The sequence below is a fragment of the Grampus griseus genome, assembly GCF_964374135.1.
Source record: "Grampus griseus genome assembly, chromosome: 9".
In the NCBI taxonomy this organism is placed as follows: Eukaryota; Metazoa; Chordata; class Mammalia; order Artiodactyla; family Delphinidae; genus Grampus; species Grampus griseus.
This window is the reverse complement of record NC_139003.1, coordinates 70,055,885-70,070,088: the sequence shown is the minus strand read 5'-3', so window position 1 is coordinate 70,070,088 and position 14,204 is coordinate 70,055,885. Positions and strand designations below refer to the sequence as shown.

At 36.3% G+C, this 14,204-nt stretch overlaps 1 protein-coding gene across 2 annotated transcripts in view; it reads left to right on the top strand.

The window, feature by feature from the left end:
- Positions 1-14,204, top strand: part of SNX13 (sorting nexin 13) — a gene marked incomplete at its 5' end in the record, with an annotated part of 138,397 nt that overhangs the window by 24,760 nt on the left and 99,433 nt on the right. The gene's annotated exons all lie outside the window — the stretch shown is intronic.

Here is a 14,204-nt window from a genome sequence, read left to right as displayed (position 1 = left end):
GTCTATCATTTTTCTTACTGTATTGTTGTATAATTTTATATGTAATTCTCTTCTTCCACAAGATTGTGAGCTTCTTGAGGCCCAGAATAATCCTTTAATGCAGAGCCTGGCTATAGGGGGCACATGCTAGACTTTAATAAATGTTTGACCAATGAATGAAAGAAGTTTCTAGTTTAGAAAAAGCAGATATTCATAAATAATTACTATAGAACTTTAAATAGTGCAGTGGAGGCAGAGAATGCAAGGACTGAACATTCTATCTGGGAAGAGGGAGAGGTGCCTATGAGGGAAGACTCGCTTTATGGAGGGTATAAATCTGATCTGGTTCTTGAAGGGAACTTGATAGAGATTTTGCTAGAGAGGAAAGGTGATCCATCCTAGAGAACAAAAGCAAGAGAACAGGTCCTACTCAAGAAAAAGCCAGGTATTTCAGACTCTTTTTTTCAAAAGTCATTTTGGCAGTGAGGAGGATGTAACAGAGGAGAGGCAGGAATTGTAGTCTTGCAGGCTGTAATGAAGGTCTTGTATAAGGCTTCGGTGGTGAGGGGGGCCCCAAGAGATATTTAAGATGTAAAATATAACTAACTAGTTGGATGTGGGAGTTCTAAGAGGACAGACAGTTCAAGGTAACTCTTACGACTTCTCTTTTCAGTGATTGGATAGGCAGTGATGCCTCCTTTTAATTAATTATTTTTTTAATACATCTCTATTGTAGTATACTTGCTTCACAATAGTGTGTTAGTTTCTGTTGTACAACAAAGTGCATCAACCGTCTGCATACATATATCCCCATATCCCCTCCCTCTTGAGCCTCCCTCCCACCCTCCATATCCCAGCCCTCTAGGTGGTCACAAAGCACCGAGCTGATCTCCCTGTGCTATGTGGCTGCTTCCCATTAGCTATCTATCTTACATTTGGTAGTGTATATATGTCGATGCTACTCTTACCAGCTTCCCCTTGCCCATCCTGTGTCTTCAAGTCCATTCTCTATGTCGACGTCTCCTCCTTTTAATGTAAATGAGGGAATATAGGAAATTGGGGTATGGAATGAATTTAATTTTAGACATGATGAGTTTGCGGTACCCATGAGAAATTCAGGCAGAAGCGTTCAGTATGCTGTTGAATATAAGTGTTAGAAATTCAGGAGGTATATCTGGGCTGGAGGCACAGTTTTGGAAGTCATGGTACGTATGAGGTAGTTAAAAGTGGTAGATTAGAAAACAAAATTACTCAGGGATTGCATATATAGTAAGACTGTAGGAGAGTGAAAACAGAATCCTGGGCGTTGCAGGCTTTCTTTTCCTCTGCTTAAAGATAATCTGGTATACTTGCAAAGCAGTAGAAAATTTTTTGATCTCTTTAATTTCCTTTTATTCTTTCCCACTTTAACAGATTTCAGAAATTTCCCCTTTGCAGCCCCTGTTTGTTCCTTCCATTCTTTACTCCACTGGATTCTTCTTGAGGCTATTAGTTTATTCCTCTTTGAAGTGTCTGTTGTCAGACTAAACTAGGGAAAAGGAAACGCTTAATGTGAATTCACATCCCTTCATGAAATGGGGATATGTATTTCTAACTTTACTTCCACTAAGAAATAGGTTGTCTGCCATTTTTTAAACATATTACTTTCTTGGTTTATCTTTTGTTTTTCCTCTTCTGATAGTAACATAGATACAGATAAATATTTTGCTTCTTTCATTAAAACAACTGTAAAGCTACGGTGATAAATCACATCTTGGACTCACATCTGGTACACCTTATAGCAAATTTTGGGACTGTGGCACTACCGAGGAGTTTGTGGCTCATTTTCATGGGGATTGTTGCCACTCAGCTTCATTCCATTATTGCCTTGCAGGGAGGTGATTCCACTGATGCCAGATTTTTCTGTTTTTCAAGAAAAGTCAGAAATCCTGATTTTTAAAAAATGTTTATTGAATTAAAATATGCTGGCAGTTTTTGATCCCTTTCTCAAACCTTAAATTCTTTGTAACAAAGACCAACCATCATCACCTACTGAGATGTCTGAGGTGTGTTTGGTTCTATTGCATACTAGGGTAAGAGAGGAAACTTGACTTGGAAGCCTCAGAAGACTGTAGTGGAAAAGGAGACAGGCCCAATCGCTTGATTTGGACGATTGAGTAATAAAGGGTCATGAAATCAGATGGGCTGACTCCCATCCCATCTGCAGTAAGTATTCTGGTAATGAATCCTCCCTATCTTCAATTCCTTATTTGCTGAGGTTTTGATCCTGGGCACCATGATCAGTGACTTGAAACTGGAGTGTTTAGTTAGGGAGGATATTTTTCTATTATTTTATCATGCATATTTAAGTACAAAATTAAACACACACACCCACCCCCATCCCCACACCCAGCTTTGGTGTTTTGTCACCAGAATGTAACCCACGTGAATAATAATGTTTCTGTCACTTGGTGGGTTTCAAGTTCTGAACACCTGATTTACTCAGTGTACTCAAAGTATAATTTGTTAGGGCTTACTGTATTTATTTATTTTTGTTGAGTCAAAGAATTTTTATAGAAAATATCCTCATTCCATAGGAAAATCAGGGAGATATGTTGGAACTGACCTTTGGATTTTCTATTTGTTCTCCATGGGAGGGAAAAGTAATTATTCCTGCAAGTGGAACTTACATAGTTTTGAGTGCACATGTTCCCTTTTAGCAACAGCTTTCCCTTGTAAATAAATTCCATTTGTTTAAAAATTAGACCTCACAAGTAAAAATTATATTTAAAAAACTGTGCCACAAAATGTTAGAATGTTAGACCACACTAGAGTAGATTATGAGAGGAATTCATACACTAGGTATCCTGAATAAAGACAGTGTGATTTTCTTTGGGAGGAGGGGAGTCTAGGTGGAGGTAGTTGAAGTATGTGCTAATGTATTATGTCAACTAAAATTCTGATCCTCAATTTTCCTTAATTACATTATACATATTTTGTGTACGTTTATTGTTTCTCTTAAGGTTTTCTGTATCAGAGATGTTGACCTCTTGTTTCCTGTCCTAAGATAAGAGATTATGAAATCTATGAAATGAATCTAGTTAATTTATTTTTTAAAGGACACATTTTTAAAAAAAATTTATTTTATTTTAAAAAATTTTTGCCTGCATTGGGTCTTCATTGCTGCACGCGGGCTTTCTCTAGTTGCAGAGAGCGGGGGCTACTCTTTGTTGTGGTGTGTGGGCTTCTCATTGCGGTGGCTTCTCTTGTTGCGGAGCAGGGGCTCTAGGTTTGTGGGCTTCAGTAGTTGTGGCACACGGACTCCGTAGTTGTGGCTCGTGGGCTCTAGAGCATAGGCTCAGTAGTTGTGGTGCACCGGCTTAGTTGCTCCATGGCATGTGGGATCTTCCCGGACCAGGGCTCGAACCCGTGTCCCCTGCATTGGCAGGTGGATTCTTAACCACTGTGCCACCAGGGAAGCCCCTAAATAGTTAATTTTAACATTATGTAAAAATAGGTTTCTTTACATTTTTATAAAGTTGAATGAATTTTGAGCAGTTTGACGATTGAGTTTCATACTTTTGTGCATTGATAATGACTATATCAGTTTATTATAATTCATGACTGGTGCTGTCTTGTTACCATTCTCTCCTGTTGTAAAATCATCTTGTATTTGTGATTATATGTAGTTTTTTTAAAGACTTTTTTAAAAGAGCAGTTTTAGATTTATAACAAAATTAAAAGGAAAGTACAAAGTACAGAGAAGCTTCTAATTTTAATGAAGTCCAGCTTATCAGTTATTTTTTTCATGGATTATGTCTGGTGTTATATCTAAAAATGCATCACCATACCCAAAGTTGTCTAGGTTTTCTCCCAAGTTTTCTTCTGGAGTTTTATGTTTTACATTTAGGTCTGTGTCCATTTTGAGTTAATTTTTGTGAAAGGTATAAGATCCGTGTCTTAGATTAATTTTTTTCTTTGTGGATGTCTGTGACAGCACCATTTGTTGAAAAGATTGTATTTGGTTATGTGTAGTTTTTGGAAACTCTTCAATAGTACATTTATCTCTCACAACTTACTTTGTTGCCATTTATAAATGGAATCTTTAAATACATTTACACATAAAAGTATAAATAGCCTTGAGCATTGGGCTTAGAAGTTTAGTAAACAAATGATATTCTCTGTCCTACTTTTGTATGAAAGATTACCTGTGGCACACTCTTATGTAGCGTTAGCAGTTGTGAATCTTTGTTCACTTGGAATTTTTATTTTTGGAAATTACCAAAACTTTAGTAAATCAAGTGAGTAATTAATTTCGGGTAATACCATTTTGATGGAAAGAAGTGGGTAACTGAAAAGAAAAGAGATGGATTTTTCTTGTTCAACTGCAAAATTGCCTTTGGAAACCAATTTTAAAGGAGTGTCAATACTGTTTAAGCTCTGGAGGATTTATCTTTTTTGTATTCCCAAACAGTTTGTAACTTTTTATTATGGCACTTACCGCATTTGTGTTATCATTACATGTGTATTTTACCTTTTTAGTTTATGAACGTTTTGAGGGCAGAAACTGCCTGATTCATCTTTGTATAACTAAAGTCCAATACATGGTTATCTAATTATTATAGGATCAGTGTAACCCCTCCAAATAATTATTTTTGAAAGGCAGTAATTCTTATATAAAATAAATACATAACCCACACATAAAATGGGATATTAAAAGTCATTACTTACAGTAGTTCCATATTTAAAAGAATCTTTTTCTTAATTGAATAGCCAAGTGTATATTGCTCTACTATCAACTAATCACAGGAAATTTTTAATCCCAGTTTAATCTCTGGGCTGTGAACATGTAGCATGTTTGTGCACTGTTTATTTCCTGCATTGGTTCCTTAAGAAATGCAAGTACATTTACTATGTAAGTGAATTTTGTGATTATTGTGTGTGTTTTAAAAAATGTTTTTAGTGAAAAATTTTGAACATTACAAGTAGAAGGATTAGTATAATGAACTTCCTCTGTCACGCCCAGCTTAGACATTTACCAGCTCATGCCTAATTATATTTTGTCTATATCCTTTTTCACTTTTCCTCTACTGTCCACTTTAAGAATTATTTTGAAGCATATTCGAGATACATGATTTCATCTTTAAATATTTCATCATGCATCTCTAAAACATAAGGGTTCTTTTTGCTATAACATAATAGCTGGCACCATTCATTATTTAAGCTAAAAGATAAGCAGTAACTTGTTAATGTCATTAAATATTCAGAAGATATTTAGAATTACCCAGTTTCTCTTCCTTCTTTCTCGCCTCATTCTTCTTCTTTTTCCACTGTATTTTTGTTAAAATCAAGTTGAATAAGTTCTACATATTGCAGTTTTAACCCACAGGTTCTCCTCAACCTTCCTCTTCCCTCTTTCTTTTTTTTTTTTTTTTTTTTTTCCCTTTGCCCTTTATTTGTTGAAGGAATTGGGTCTTTTGCCCTTTAGTGTTTCTCACAGTCTGAATTTTGCTAAGTTCATCTCCATGATGTATTGTAACATTTTCTCAGTCTTCTGCTTTTCCTCAGTCAGATTCAGGTTCGAGTCCCCCAACCCCACCCGCACAAAACTTTTTGATAGATGGTGATGTGTATTTTTATTTCAAGAGGCATGTAATGTCTGGTTCATATTCTCTCTTTCATCCTCTCTCTCTCTTTCATCCTCTCTCTCTCCCCCCCCCCCCCATCCGTTCCTTGCACGTGTTAGACTGGTAGATCCCTAACTATGTTAGGGATTGCAATATGGCAATATTCTGTCATTTCTTCTTCTTATATGGATTTTTTCCTTAAAGAGAAACCGATTTTTCATCAACTCTCTGATTAGCCTGATAAATGCCTAATTCTCTACCACTTTTCAAAAAGAGCTGGTTCTTTAGAACCCTTCAAAGGTGATCAATGAAATTTAAAAATCTTTCTATGATTTCATGAACTCAAATATTTGAAGTGCTCCAATACATTGCAGTTGTTAGTGTAACTGATTCCATCTTTAGCCAGGTGAAGCCTCTTCAGGTTGTCTGCTGAGTTTTGACATATTCTTAGTAATCTTTGGTAGCTTTTTGGTATGGCAAAGTGTTCCAGGCCCATCTTAAACTCAGTTCCTGCTCCAGACTTGGAATCAGCCATTCCTCCAATAGCCCTAGTTCGTTTTAGTGGAACTATCAACACTATTTTTTACCGAAGCAATGATTCATAGTAAAATTACTATATTGCTTTCTCTGTGTGGTTATTCCAACATTGTTAGTATATTGAGTTAGATTTTTAAATTTCACTTTGCTTTTGAAATTTAGAGATTGCTTTTGAAATTCTTTTTATATGTAAAATATTTATACTGATACAAAGTCAGATTTACAGAGCAAGGTATTTTCAGTGTCCAGTTCTTATCCCTGTCCCCTCTACCCCATTTTCTCCATTCCTTAAAGATCGTCATTTAAAAAATTTTCTGTATATCCTTATATTTAAAAAAAATAAGCAAATGTTTATAAATTTATAACTCTCACCCTCCCTTCCTTAGATGAATGATAGCTATACATGCTTTCCTCTACTGGTATGTAATTGGATTAAAAAAATAATCAGGTTAAGTATGCTGATACAAAAAAATTTGTTCAAAATGCCCAGGATTGGTATTTTTTTTCTGATATCTTGATGGATTCTTTTAGTTCACATAATTAGAAATTTAGCTGTCTTATTCTTTAGTAGCTTTAAAAATTTTGCTTTAATCAGTTATTTTTAAGGGAATACTTTTCCTTTTTGTATGTTATCTATATATACATGTATACATACATATGTATTTGTTTAGGAATGAGACTGATGTATATGTAAATTAAAAATAGACATTTATCTGTCAAATGGAAACATAAGGAAAATAATCTGTTTTATTTCTCTTTTTTTTTTAAACATCTTTATTGGAGCATAATTGCTTTACAATGGTGTGTTAGTTTCTGCTTTATAACAAAGAGAATCAGCTATACATATACATATATCCCCATATCCCCTCCCTCTTGCGTCTCCCTCCCATCCTCCCTATCCCATCCCTCTAGGTTAAACGTTTGTTTTAAAAAGTCTTTACTATGATTTTTTGCAGTTTTTTTCATTATTATTATTTTAATTTTAGTTTATTTTTTATTTATTTTTGGCTGGGCTGGGTCTTCGTTGCTGTGCGCGGGCTTCTAGTTGTGGAGAGCAGGGGCTACTCTGTTGCGGTGCGCGGGCTTCTTATTGCGGTGGCTTCTCTTGCTGCGGAGCACTGGCTCTAGGTGTGCGGGCTTCAGTAGTTGCATCATGTGGGCTTGGTAGTTGTGGCTCATGGGCTCTAGAGCGCAGGCTCAGTAGTTGTGGCAGTTGGGCTCAGTTGCTCTGTGGCATGTGGGATCTTCCGAGACCAGGGATCGAACCTGTGTCCCCTGCATTGGCAGGCAGATTCTTATCCACTGTGTCACCAGGGAAGTCCTGCAGTTATTTATTATTAAGGCACAAAAACATTATGTATAACTATAAAAATACAGCTTCTAGAAAGCACCTTTGATTAATTTATTTCAGCTTTGTGTATCTACTGGACCTTTAATTGGAAATTCAGGAAACCTTGTTAACATGGTTTTGAAGTTGGAGGCTTTGAGTCTACTAGAAGCCTGTCAGGACTGTTCTTTGCTGTACTGCTCCATCCACATTTTAAATACTTGTATTATTCTTTATAAGGGAAAGCACTCAGTAAATACAGTCCTTTGTTTTTTCAGTACTGTAATTTCTTTTAGACTCTAATTCCAGTGATCCCCAATGTATGGGCTGGGGAGGGGTTGTGCAGCCTAACTTAGTTTGTATCCTGAAAAAACAAGTGCATATGAATGTACCTGCTGTTGTTTCAGACTGTATAGTTATTTTGTAATTGATGGTATCTAGTTTAAAAAACACTGAAATAATTGTAGCTTTTTTTGTTTTCTTGTATTTTCTTCATCATTGGATGCTAGGAGTCCTAATTATGTAGTAGTGTATGATCTTTTATAACTACTGCTCTAATATAACATTGAAGGGTTTGTTAAAGTAGTTACCTACATATGTGTACATAATTAATTCTTGAAAATATATAAAAGTTGAGCAATAGATTTCTGTTTTAAGGGAGAGGGTTCTGTTACCAAAGAACTAAAAATACATGGGGCTGGTGTATATGTGTGTATATAACCTAATTATTCTGGGCACCCCTAGTTGGGAGAGAGAGGATAATCTCCACAGGTAGCCAGTGGCCATTATCTTTGCCAGCTGGGCAGTTAGCCATCTTGGAGACAAGACCCTCTACCCCTCCTGGCTCAACAGCTGGATTGAAAATGTGCACCATATCATGCTAGTCTTTAATCATCCTCACAAGGATATACTAGGTATCTTAAATACACGTGAGTGGAAGAGGATCTTTACTTCCGTGTCCCAGGAGTATGAAAAGAGGGGTTTGGGGACCAACTTAGCTAAATGTACTGATGATCCCTGTGTGGCTGCCTCTTCGTGGCTGCCTCCCTGAAAGGGAAGTTGTGATGTAGGCTGTTGTAGGTTATGTTGAGACAGTCAAAAGTATGTTATTTCTGTACATCAGTTCTATGGGAGAAAAAGGACCAAGCTCTTGGGAGATTTATTTTTTTTGGAGGTTGGGGGCTTGGTGAAGGTTGTGCTGGTAGGAATGTATAACTCTGCCTAAAGTCCTAAGGTGGGAGTGAGGGGCAGGACTTCAATTTAGCGTTCCCCTTTTCCTTTTCTTGCCCTTTCCCCTCTTCTCTCTTTTCTCCCCTTCCTTCTCTTTCCATTCCCTCCCTTATTTAATTTCTCTAGTTAGTAAATTAATTAATTAGTTCTGTATTTAGTGAGCAGCTTCTTTGTAGCAGGCCTTGGTTAAATTATTATGTAATGTTGAATGAGCCAAAGTTCTGTGTCAGGAGCACATTCTACTGAAATTACTTGGAGAAGAACTTCCAATTTATTATAGGTGGAATAAGGTGGACGGAAAACAATCTATAGTTTCAATAAAGCGACTCTTCTTATGGGTACTTGTTTTTGTTGTTGAATTCTTTTATATAATTTCTGTGATCCAGGTTGGCACTGAAGTAATATCAGCTTTAAGATTCTCAGCCCTATCTGGCTGCCCTATGCCATGTAATGTGTTGAGACATATCAGGTGAATATAACTGAGAGTGGCTGACTCACTCTAGTAAGACTCTTATGAGAGTCCAAGGTCCGTTCTCTGGGAGCTCTGACAATCTGTTCTTCATGTGATCTATTAATATATAAAATAGCTGTTTGCACTTAGCCCCATTCTCCACACATAGCTGGGAGAATCTATGCGTAGCTCTGCATCCAAGTTACTTAATCAAGTCTGCTTTAGATAGGCTTGACTTGAGGGATGGTCTCACAGCTCAGCTTCTTCATGCGCTAGTGTGAGTTCTGGATCAAAAAGTGGTTAGTGATTTTGCAGTGGTTACATAGAACATTAGTGGCAAACTGGAACCTGTAATTTCTGATTCTATGTTTTTAGTACTGTATTCTGCTACCTTTCCTATCATATTGGGGTGTCCAAAAAGTGCCTTCGGTTTTTAAGTAAAAAGACACATTTTTCATTTGCACCAAGAACTTTATTTAACAGCATATTCACCCTTTTGTTCCACTATGTTCTGCCATTTTCCAGGCAACTTCATAATTCCGTCTTCCCAAAACTTTTTATCTTTTTGAGCAAAGAACTGTTCCAGGTGCCTTTTACAGTCTTCCAGAGAATTGAAATTTTTTCCATTAAGAGAATTTTGTAAAGATCTAAATAAATGGAAATCTGAAGGGGCAGATGAATCAGAACTTCCCAGCCAAGCCCTAACAGTTTTTGCCTGGTCATCAGAGAAACATGCGGTCTTGCGTTTATCCTCATGGAAGTTTATGCGTTTTCTGTTGACTAATTCTGGATGCTTTTCGTCAAATGGTGCTTTCAGGTGGTCTAACTGGGAGCAGTCGTTGTTGGAATTAATCATTTGGTTTTCTGGAAGGAGCTCATAATAGAGGACTCCCTTCCACTCCCTCCATATACACAACATCATCTTCTTTGGATGAAGACCCGGCCTTTAGTGTGGTTGGTGGTGGTTCATTTCGCTTGCCCTACGCACGATCTGTTCTGTTCAACATTATTGTACAGTATCCACTTTTCATCGCCCGTCACAATTTGTTTTAAAAATGGAACGTTTTCATTACGTTCAAGTAGAGAATCGCATGCAGAAATACGGTTAGAAGTTTTCTTTCACTTAACTTATGTGGCACCCAAACATCAAAGCAATTAACGTAACCAAGCTGGTGCAAATGATTTTCAGCGCTTGATTTGGATATTTTGAGTGTGCCGGCTGTCTCCCACATGGTATAATGTTGATTGTTCTCAATTAACGTCTTGATCACTGTCCACTTCAACTAGTCTACCCAACCATGGAGCCTTGTCCAGCGAGAAATCTCCAGCACGAAACTGTGCAAACCACTTTTGACCCAGTCAGTCAGTCACAGCACTTTCTCCATACACTGCACAAATCTTTATTTGCGTTTCAGTTGTGTTTTTACCTTTCTTGAAATAATAAAACATAATATGCCGGAAATGTTGCTTTTTTTCTTCCATCTTCAATATTAAAAGGGCTACACAAAAATTCACCAATTTTTGTAAGTCTTTTTTTAAAATGCATGCTGATAGGACAGCTGTCACATACAATCTAACAAAATTGTTTCGAATGAAGTTAAAGACAGCTAAGTGCTACTGGAGCCATCTTACGGAAAAAACTGAACGAACCTTTTGGCCAGCCCAATAAAAGTCTGTGATGAGGATGAAATAAGATAAATGGTAGTATGAATTGATAGGCATAAAATACCACAATGTAAATTATTTCCATTTGCTTTCTACTATCAGGAGGCATTTAAGATTTTTTACATTGTCACTTCTCGATTTTAAGCATCTTGGCAGCAGGAGTCATTTTTTATATCTGTGTGTCCCTCTGCTCAAGGCCAAACTGATACATATAAGAACCAGGGCATGCTAATAAAATTGATACCCTTTGAAACTGAAATTATTTTCATTATTTATAGATAAACTGATTGTCTAATAAAAATTATACTTTATATTTATGTACTTGATACTCAAACCAGGAATTTATAACATTCATTACAAGTAGTGTTCTGACTAATTTCTTGGGAGGCATATTAAGCTGATGAATATTTAAATAAAAGAAAGCACTCAGTTATGATTTTAACCTTTTTTTCTTATTGTGAGTTTTAATTTCAGGCAGTTGTCAGCTGACAAATTTTAAGGTTCATTAAGGAGTCAGGATTTGAATAGGATCAAATCCCACTCATACTAACTGTGTGACCTTGGGCCATTTTTAAAAAAACTTCTCTGTATTTTAGTTTCTATGTTGTTAAACTAGGGATAATAATAACGATTAAGCTAAAATCGACCACTAGACCATGGGCTTATTTACTCCCCAAAAAACCACGTAATGTAGGTGAGGAAATGAAGGCGTGGAGTGGTTACACAGCTAATAAATAGTAAACGTGAGATTTGCACTCAGATAGTTAAACTCCAGGGTTCATATTTTTTGAGCACTATGCTGTATTACCTTCTTGATTATTTCATAAGTTGTTCTGAGGAGTAAATGAGATAGGTATATAGAATACTTGGTACAATTTTGATTTTCAGAGGTTTTGGGTTCTGGAATTGTAAGGTTTTGTGGACCTAGAGGCTAATTTAGGAGAATTATAAATATATAATTGTCCTTAGTTCTGAACAGTTTTGGTAGCTTATTAGAAATAAAAGTATCACAGACCCCACCCCAGATATAATGGATCAGAATCTGCATTTTAAGAACCTACATTTAAGATTCTTAAAGTCTGAGAAGTACTGCCGTAGATGATCACGAAGGTTTCTTCCATCTCACAGTTGGTGTGTCGGTGATTTTAGGGAACCAGACACATGAATATTTCGGTGTTGATTGTTGTGTTTGGAGAAGAAAATAGTAACATATCAAGTATTATTTTAATGTAAATCATTGTGAAGTGGATTTATTTATATTTTTTGGCTTCCGTTCTGAATTTGTAAAAAGTTTCTGATGTAGTGCAAAATTTTTGTAAATTTTATCATCCTGTATCATCTTAGGAAATAATTAGAACTCAAAAATTTTAAATGGTTTTAGATCAAATGTTCTTCTTAATCTCACCAGTTAAGATTATAATATTAGTCAAATATGTAAATGGGAACACTAAATATAACATGAAACTTTCTCAATTTTGGACAATTCTCTATTCTGATATTTCATTGAATAGTTTATTTGAAGGTAAATATTATGAGATTAACCACAAAACAAATGAGCACCTGACTTGCTTGATTAGAAATGTTTAATTTTATTAGTCCCTGGAATATAGAAATTCCTCTCAAACTTAATTAAGGAAAGGTTCTTCTCCATAGATTTTTTTTTTTCATGTGACGGTAATGTCTGTTTTGTTCACTGTTAAATCACTAGCATCTGGCATGTAGCTATTCCCAAATATTTGTTGAATGAATAAGAGTTTGTTTTTTGATGATTTTTGCTGCCATTTTCAAATGAGTAAGAAGAGACTTGTAAGATTCTGAAAATTTGAGCTTTTAGACAATTGAGCATCTCCCCTTGTTAAATAATTGAGTTAATAATCTTTCCCACATTATATAATTGTGATTCTTTTTTGAAAATTTATTATTATTTTTTTTTGCGGTACGCGGGCCTCTCACTGTTGTGGCCTCTCCCATTGCGGAGCACAGGCTCCAGATGCGCAGGCTCAGCGACCATGGCTCACGGGCCCAGCCACTCCGCGGCATGTGGGATCTTCCCAGACTGGGGCACGAACCCGTGTCCCCTGCATCGGCAGGCGGACTCTCAACCACTGCACCACCAGGGAAGCCCTGAAAATTTAATTTTTAAATTTCTTTAATTGATAGTCATACAGTTGGAGCCATAACACATTTATACAGTTTAGAGCAAACACCTGGTTAAAAAATATAGAACATTTGAGTATTGAGTATTTGAGAAGCCCCCTGTGTATTGTCCTCCAGTTGCATGCTCCCTTCTTTCCTTTATCTCCAGAGATAGCCATTTTGCTTGGTTTCATTGTTCAAACCTCTGAATAGATCCTTGAACAGTAAGTTGTTTAGCTATGAAAAATGGCGAGCAAGCATAAATATAACTTTGTAAAGAAAGAGTAATATTGCTAATATTACATCAAATATCATTGAAGAAGGTAGGCTGGATAAAGTATCTGGGTCATAGTCTGGTCTGAGCTTTCCTGAGAGTTTGTAAGAACTCTTTTCAGGAAAGTCAGTGGAAAAGGTTTTGAATGAATCTTGGGAAATCACATCTGTTTTTTATAGTTGGCCATCTGGCGGTACTATAGTGTGGATCCGGTCCCGAATGTTCAGCAGAACTATTGTCAGAGGGACTGAAATGTTCTGTACTTTATTCTAAACCACCATGGCCTACTTTCAGCTCTTGGAAAGAAGTCAGGGGAGACCACTTCATAGGTGCAATAGTATCCCCAGCTGATTCAAGGAGGAGATCATGAAGGCAGGGTAGAAACATCAGTAGGCATTCTGTCCTCTGGTTAAAAAGATGTGGCCAGGATAAGGAAAAAAGGTAATAAAAATACAAATGAACAAGAGTTGTGAAGGCCTTATATAGAAGAAATTTAAAAAAACCCTTCACTGAGGGACATAGATGATATGAATAAATGGAAAAATATTATTTGGGGGTAGGAAGACTATTATAAATTTTCCGTATATCTTATCTAAGATTTCTGTTCATGTGTCACTTAATCATTGAAAGCTTCTTAGATCAACCACATGCAGTTGTTTTATTTTTCTCTATAGCATTTATCCCCATCTGATATATATTTACTTATTTATATGTCTTTTTTCCTCTTCTGGAATGTAAACTTACGAAGGTATGTAAATTCATGAGGGTGTGCTTGTTGTTCTTCCCTTACTAAAATGTAGATTTATGAGGGTATACTTTATTCCTTGTGATATCCCCAGCACTTTGAACTTACAGCACATAGGAAGCAGTCAATGACTGGTGAATGAATGAATGAATGAATAAATAAGTAAAACTGTGCTTTCTCTCATAGTCCATAGCACTTATTGTCTATTCCATAGTTTTTTTGTCATTAATTTCGTTCAGTTTAGCATCTTATAA